We start from the raw sequence: 7,045 nt of genomic DNA, 5'->3' as shown, positions 1-7,045 counted from the left end.
GGCACAGCACCACCCGTTTCTCTAAAGCTTTCTGTCCAGTGTTATTTACAAAGCAGAGAAAGGCAAAAAATAATAACAATGATGACACCTCTCATTTTGTACAGAAATCTAAGCATTGGAAAACTGAAACCTGCAACGGCGTTCCATGGATAAGTTTGTAATACTCAGATCTCCAATGGTGATCTTGCAGATCGTGTAGGTGTAAACAACTCAGCACAACACTAGATGTCAGTAGATATAGTAAAAAGAGGAATTTTCGTCTAGCAATTGGAAAATTAGGGGAAGAAATTCCCATGTGTAGCACAATTTATTTCTGCAAATCTTTTGAACCTATTATTCTAGTTTTCAATAGCAACAAATCTTTTTTAACCCAAATGTTACATGAAATTGGAAATCATGGCTTCTAATAGAGCTTTGAATGATGCCTGATTAAGTCATCCTGATGGTTTCCAGATGAGAATAATTTTTTAAAAACATGTTAATGGTGAGGCCTTGGGTCCTGAACTCTCTGTCTCTGTCTTTGTCCCTCCCCCTCCCTCTCTCTCTCTCTCCCTCTCTCATTGAACTCCTTGCATATCTTTTTCCTTTGAATACTATATATATATATATATATATATCCATTTATTCATACATTGCGACTTATGCAAACATCCAAATAAGTTCATGTAAGCAACACACTGGACCCAGCTGCTTGATATAATGAGTCAAACACAAGACTAATTCAATAGACAAATGAGAAATATTCAATGTCGCTCATACCACTCCATCATTAGAGGCTTCAGTTTTAATAACATAAAATTAAGAAGTGAGATTATGCCACACTGACAAAATCTATTTCAGTTCTAACATTTCCTAATTCCATTATTATTTTTAAGAACAATTTTAAACCACCTCAGTCAGACAGTATCCTAGTACTAAAGATACCAGAAACATCTTATCTTAGTTATGTAATTATCTTATTTTTCTGATAACTCCTGGAAGAAAGAACCTGAAAGTAAATGGACAAGGACCAGGGATCAGATCTTTATTTTATTTTTTAGCATATCTTTATAGCAATTCTAATTTTGTTGCTATAACATTGCTGTTACTAGAACCAAAATGCAACAATTAAACAAAATACCCTGACATAATTCCTGGACAAATGCCTTTTCCTGGTGTCTGTGGCCATGCTGTAAGAGTCATTCATCCAGAGAACATGTGGAAATTCAGGTAGTGAAGAAAAATCACGTATAAATGTTTGCAAATACTAGTACTACATTAAAAAGTATTGGTTGAAGTGAAGCGCTTTTTCTTACCTGTGGACAAACAAAACACATTACAATAATAAGTACTTTTTCTGGTTATATGTACCTAACTGTGGGCCATTTACATTCTTGGCAAGAAAAGAGAGGAGAGTACTGAGATACACAGCAGCTTAATTCTTTTGTTTAGCCATCAAGAAGTAATTACCTTTTAGTTTTCCAGATACCTGATAGAAAAATTTATCAAATTACTTAAACAATCCCTAGGAACAAACCCAAAGGGGGCCTAGAACCTAGAAATGGATATGGATGGCTGGATCCCAAAGGCATGAGGGAGAATTTTTAGCATTCTGCACATAGCCAGAAAGTCTCACATAGCATCAATACCTCTACATTTATCTTGTTACTAGAAAGCATCATAGAAAAGCTGCTATTTACTAGCCTACGAGTGTGCATTGTTTTATGTCAGCATTTTTTCCTAATATCTAGCATACTGAGGCCCTGGGGAATAGAAATTATAGAGGTATAGAGTAAAGACAATGTACTGTGGACCCCCAGACAGAAATCTCTTCTACAGAACTAGTTACATCAGCCTGTTGGGTTTGTACAACCTCCAAATCCCCAGCAACTTTTTATAGCTAAACACCCATTTGTCAAAGTATCCCCAAAGTCATGTTTCAGAATTAAAATGACTCAATCATCCATCTAATGGGAGAGATCAGAGGCTGCTATGTGCAGGCCCATGGACCCTAAGAGAAGAAAATCGAACAGACGGGCTTCACTTTGGGTGTACTTTGTTTGCTGCAACTGTAACCAAATTCAGGAGTTCTCCCCACAGTGGGTGCAAAGCTAATAAGCACAACGAGGAGATGAAAGAGTCCAGAGAAGCTTACTACTTGGAATAGGTAAGAGCACTGGCAATAACCTTTGGAGGCAGTGACTCCAAACAAAGAAAGAAAGGGGCTTTTATTGAGGAAACTTACACCTGTTCATATAGAAACTGAGCACTACCATCGCATGTTGAAGTAGGCACATATTAAGCATGCCCATGTCAAGGTCATACTTCAAAGGTAGACAGGAATGCCTCTGGGCAGACAATTTACTATTTTCATGACCGAAGTTTACTCTAGGTCACCTAAAAAGAGAAAGTCAGAGTGACTCCATGACTTTGGCTGGTTCCTTGAAAGTTTTTCTGGAGGAATTGATTTGGGGGGGAAAGAAGTCTTTGAAGGAGGCTATCAGTCACTAAAAGTGTGATTAGCTCTACAAGTTACCTATTCAGTGGCTAACACAATCAGATATCTAGCTCTGACTACCTATATCAACTCTGCTTATTTAAATTGGGAAATAATTTCTTTGCATCGTAATTTTAGAGTTCAGAAAATGATACCTAAAGACTGGTGCGTCAACATGACATCCCGCTATGTTTCAAAACTGCCTTATATTGATGCCCTCTCTAATTTTATCTTGCTTCTTCCCCATTCTCAAGCACAGAAAGAGGCTCTCTCAGGAATTCTCTTATCTGCACTAAAACCTGACCACAAAATGAAACACAATTGCATTCTATCCTCACCTTGAAATATCATTGTCTACTGCAGAAAAGAAGACTGAGGAATATAACCTGGATGAATTTGTAACATAATAATGCCCACCAGTATGCTTATTTAAATTCCAGGAATGATCATTTAATAAACTAGTTTCCATTTGGGGAGGACGGTTCACTACCACATAATCATTTATAACTCTTTAAAATTGTCTGCATGACCCATTTTCCCCCTATACAAAAGGAATAAATAAGCTTTAGTATCATTTGGGCAGGTAGAAAATTACACTATGTAATTGTCTTTAAATTGTAAAATTGACAGGAAGGTTTGGTAACAAGGCAAGAATACAAAGAGATAATATTTAGCAAAGATCATACCATAGGAAGAATTAACTCAGGTCACTGAACACTCAGTACCACTCCTGCTGGACCATATCCCCCTCCCTCTCCCTGACAGTCTTCCACATTAGGAACCCTAGACCTACCATAGCCACCCCTGGAAGGCACTCAAATCCTGTGTGTCACTTATCAGGATTCAGAGTTCTTAATGGAACATCTGATTGGCTGAGCCTCTTTCTTGTATCTACATTCCTGGTTACCATGGAATCCTTAACACAGAACATTTGCCCCACCTTCAGCTTCAAGTGTAGCATGTTAAACCTGCTGCATCATCTCGGCATTCATTGCAGGCGGAAAATGTGATCGTATGCTGAGAAGCTCAGAGCAAATGTCTAATGGTTTAGCACAAACGAACTAAAGACTTGGAAGTACAGCTGTGTTTGAGATAGGTCACGTTTTTGTTTTCTCTAATTTCATGATGTCAGATACTGTGTAGAGTTCTATACTTTTTCAATTCTGTACAAATCAGGATACTATATATACTTATCTAAAAACAAAGAATCCAGTGCTCTGTCACAGAGCTACACTCCCATCCCACCTCCATTTTCCTGAACTATATCATTGTGACTCAACAGGGTGTCAGAGAAGTCACAGTTCTCACAGCAGTATGCATTGTGTGGGCTAGAAGGTGGCATCTAATGGCTCCACCATCAAGCACAGAGTAGATACAGATGAGCGTTTACTACAACTATGATGGCAGTAGAAGTTCTGAAAATGCACTTGAATGACCCAGGGGTGAATCATTGCACTTTACTACGATATTACTTCTATCCTCACTCCCTAAAGTTTGGGATCAATATTCCAACAGTGCTATCCAATATTATCTTTATTATTTTCATTTTGCAAGAGACAATTTTTAGCAAAGTCCGTAGATTATTGAGGTGAGAAGCCAGAGGTAGCCTGTCATTCTGGTTAGTAACAGAGAAGAAACTTAAATCACTTGTCCTTGATTCTGAATCATGAACAAATTGACTAAGAGTCTAGGTTGACTGAGGCCCAATCTTAAAACTCCCACTATCTACCGTGGAATGTAGCCTCCATATGTGCAGACTCATTATTCTGTTGCAGTGAGTGACAGCCCTAATTTATGTCTATTTTCAGTGTCCTTTTTAGGGGAGGCAAATGCAAGTATGCTTGGGTCTGCAGCCCTACACAGCTTGAAGAAAAATAAAGTTATTGTGGGAACAAAGATCATAAGAGCAAAGATGATTTCAACTAGACAGACATGTGAAGTCTTCTCTAATTTATTACTACAATTACAGTGAAGCAATAAATTTTGAAATATGTCCTTTCCTTTCTGAGTCCATTAGAGATTTGTCTCTTCAACTCCCAGCAATTTTTGGCCACTAAAACTAGACCATAAGATCAGGGCCCAAGAACAGAAAAAGAAAAATATTCTCTAAGGAAAAAAAGATTTAAATAGAAAAAGCTAAAGAGATTTGATTGAGAAATAATTCGAGGACAATGATGTTAGTACTCAATTTGCTTTTACTTTGATTTTTGTTTGTTTTGTTTTTGTGGTGCTGCAGATTAAATCCAGTGCTCTGTCACAGAGCTACACTCCCACCCCACCTCCATTTTCCTGAACTATATCATTGTGACTCATCATGGTGTCAGAGAAGCCACAGTTCTGATGGAAGTATGCATTATGTGGGCCAGAAGGTGGTGTCCTATGGCTCTACCATCAAGCATACAGCAGATACAGATGAGCGTTTACTCCAGTACGATGACAGGGGAAGTGCTGAAAATGCATTCAACTGGAAGATGTCTGGTGTCAGGCTACGGAGGCTGCAAAGTACAGGAACCTTGGGACTGGAGGTAATAGCAAGGCCCACAGTCATTAGCAGCACATGCCAGCATTGTGCCCAAAGTACCAGGTAGAACCATCCATATTATAGGAGATGCTAGCACAGAATTTTCAAACATAACTTGGATGCTGACGTGTGTTCTCAGAGATTTATCAAAGACAAACATCAAACATCAAAGCAAATATCAATAGCAGTGCACATGAAGACCAGACACCCTCCTGAAACACCTATGTTAAATGTATGTTTCCACTACTCCTGAATATTCAATAATGAGGAGGAAAAGGAGAAAAGAAGAATAACCTAAAAGGAGAGTTAACTTTTCAAATGAACTGAGTCAATTTGTTGTGAATCTGTCTAAACAATTGACACAAATGAGATAAAATTTTAAGTCAAATTGAAACACCTAACTTAAAAGATCTATGTCATTAGAATTAATAAATAATTAGTACAACCATATGGAGAAAAAAAGTTTCTTCATGAACTAAAAATAAAACTGCTATATTTTCTAGCGCTTTCTATACTGGGCATACAACTAAAAGAAATAAATAAAAATAAGATGTCAGGCTGGGGATTTAGCTCAATGGTTTCGCCACCTGCTGTGCAAGCTCAAGGACCCGAGTTCGATCCCCGGTACCAAAAAAAAAAAAAAAAGATGTCAAAGGTATATTTGCTCACATATGTTTATTATAGCCCTATTGGCACAATGAGCAAAATATGGAATCTATTTAGGTGTGTCCATCAACAGATGGATATATAAAGATAATGTGGTTTATATATACAATAGAATACAATTCAGCCATAAAAATGAAATTCTGTCATTTGCAGCAACATGGATAGAATTGCAGTGTATTATACTAAGTGAAGTATGGTACAGAAATCAAAAGCCACCTGTACCCATTTACATAAGGATATGAGGCCTGAGTCAAGTGAGCCTCCATGCCTCCATTTTTAGTAAAATCTCCATTTATGCACGGCACTGACCTCTGCCTGAACCCCCAGGTAATTTGTCAAGATAAGTGTTATTGTCAAGATAAAAACTGCAAAATGTACTCTTCCCATAACAGCCGTTCTGCTTCTGTAACTGCGCTTGCCACCCGCGCCCTCACGGCTTACCCCGCTAACCGATTGCGCCACTGGAGCTCGGGAGAGAGCCAACTTACTGGTTCTAAAACGGCTTAAAAACTGCAGCTGAAAGAAGTCGGGGGTCCTTCTCGGAGGCTGTGTCCTTGAGATTGGACTCTGGCCGGCAAAATAAAAACTTGGCATTCAATCTTTTGACTCGCTGCCCATTTGTTGGCACAACAAGGAAACTAAAAAGTTGATCTCATACAAGTAGAGAGTGGAATACTGGTTACCAGAGCCTGGGAAATATGTGGAGGCAGAGACTGGTTAATGGGCACAGGGGTGCAGTTGGGTAGGAGGAATAACTTCTAATGTTCTATAACACAGTAGGATAATTATGGTTAACAACAATTAATTGTGTATTTCAAAGTAACTAGTAGAAAAGCTTTTGAATATTCATAATACAAAAATATGTTAAATGTGTAAGATGATGGATAAGCAAGTTACTCTGATGTGATCATTGCACATTGTATATACATGTACTGACAGGTCACACTGTACCCAATAAATGTGCAATTGCTGTATTCCAATTAAATTTTAATGTTAAAAATCTAGCTTTTTTAGAATATCCTAAGTCTAAAGTGCTCAGCAAATGAGCTGTACAAGAACATTTTTGTGCCAGTATTGAGAGCAGTGATCATCTGTCTTCCTGCCTTCATCCCACAGACCTGTGTGTCTAAGTCTGGCTGGGGAAGGCTATGAGATACTCCTCTCAGACTTCAAGAATCTCTCCTAAGCTTGCTCAGAAGCAATTATGAACCAGTTGTGACTTATAGTGTCAGATTCCAGTCATGGATTTTACACCTTCAACACCAGGGATAAGACTCAAAATCATGGAAAGGTTAGGTAGGTTAGGAAGAGATGCTTCTAGGGTAACAAACTCATCTGTCTTCCCTGGATTTAGCACTGAAAGTCCTATGGGCTGGAAAGGC

General features: G+C 38.3%; 1 long non-coding RNA gene across 1 annotated transcript; it reads left to right on the top strand.

Annotated features, from left to right (window-relative positions):
* Nucleotides 1-3,411: 3,411 nt before the first annotated feature.
* On the top strand, nt 3,412-6,261 carry LOC147826904 (uncharacterized). Its single transcript, XR_015453397.1, has 3 exons — nt 3,412-3,572; nt 4,713-5,001; nt 6,056-6,261. It is a non-coding gene; the product is annotated as an uncharacterized LOC147826904 (long non-coding RNA).
* Nucleotides 6,262-7,045: the final 784 nt, after the last annotated feature.

Source organism: Heterocephalus glaber, unplaced genomic scaffold (genome assembly GCF_053883595.1).
Source record: "Heterocephalus glaber isolate CG9 unplaced genomic scaffold, H.glaber_assembly_v1.0 deba00001460, whole genome shotgun sequence".
In the NCBI taxonomy this organism is placed as follows: domain Eukaryota; kingdom Metazoa; phylum Chordata; class Mammalia; order Rodentia; family Bathyergidae; genus Heterocephalus; species Heterocephalus glaber.
The sequence above is the reverse complement of the archived record's forward strand: the minus strand, read 5'-3'. Positions and strand labels throughout refer to the sequence as shown.